Source organism: Mandrillus leucophaeus, unplaced genomic scaffold (assembly GCF_000951045.1).
Source record: "Mandrillus leucophaeus isolate KB7577 unplaced genomic scaffold, Mleu.le_1.0 Scaffold123, whole genome shotgun sequence".
NCBI classification, from domain to species: Eukaryota; Metazoa; Chordata; class Mammalia; order Primates; family Cercopithecidae; genus Mandrillus; species Mandrillus leucophaeus.
The window spans coordinates 60,711-61,715 of NW_012100654.1; positions in this window are offsets into that span (position 1 = coordinate 60,711).

Here is a 1,005-nt window from a genome sequence, read left to right on the forward strand (position 1 = left end):
TGTGCTGTGGTCCACCAGGGGCTTGGCACCCACCGGGCTGCCTGCAGGAGATGCAAAGACTGTGTATTGGGGGTGGGTAGGTGGAGGAGGAAAAGCCAGCATCTTTGCCCAGGAGGACGTTTTTGTTTGCTGGGATGTTTCAGGAGCTCTGGGGAGCCCCAGGCAGGTGTGGGGAGAGTGCCTGCGGTACCAGCAGGACTGAAGTGGCAGAGTTTGGGAATGATGTGCTTAGGTTCAGAAAAAGCAAGTCCTGGGTTGAAGACTCTGAGTGGGAAGGGAAAGAGCCTGTAGACAGGGGCCATTATGCTGCCCCAGAGGGACACATGTTGGCACATTATTTGCCATCTGGGAGTATACACAGGTCCTCCCCTATTTCCTGACCCTGCCTTATCCAACTGCAGAGAATGGGTGTCCTGGGTGACCCAGAGAGAAGCGCTGTCTGACTGGCCAAGCCCCTGGTCAATCTGACTCCAGGGCCTGGCTCACGCAGGGACCTTGACACCATCAAGGCTCTTAGTTGCAAACATGGGAGGCTCTATGCACTGACAGGGCTAGCTCAGAGGCTCTCCAGGAGGCCCAGAGGAAACAGGGACAAGGCAGGAAAGGCCACAGCCAGGACCACAGCCAAAAACCACACCCCAGCCCAGGCTGGTGTGGAGCCCCCTGGTGCTGCCATGGAGCTGTGGGTGCACCTTTGCATAGCCATGCAAGGGAAGATTGAGCCGCGGCAGGCAGAGCCGCCTGGGGTCGGGAGGGAGTTCAGATCCTGGGCAGCCAAGCCAGGGCAGTACTGTGCACTCCAAGGCCGGTCCTAGCGTCGGCCGCAAGTGTGGGAAGGGCTCCAGGTCCTTGGCCTTTGGATGCACTCTGAGCAAACAGCGAACTGGAACACGGAGGACCTTCCAGACTCGGCCCCAGCAGCTCCCTGACCTGTTCTCCTGATTCCAGACAGAGCGGCACCGCCTTGGGGCCGACCACCAGCACTTCTGCCACACTTTATGGGCC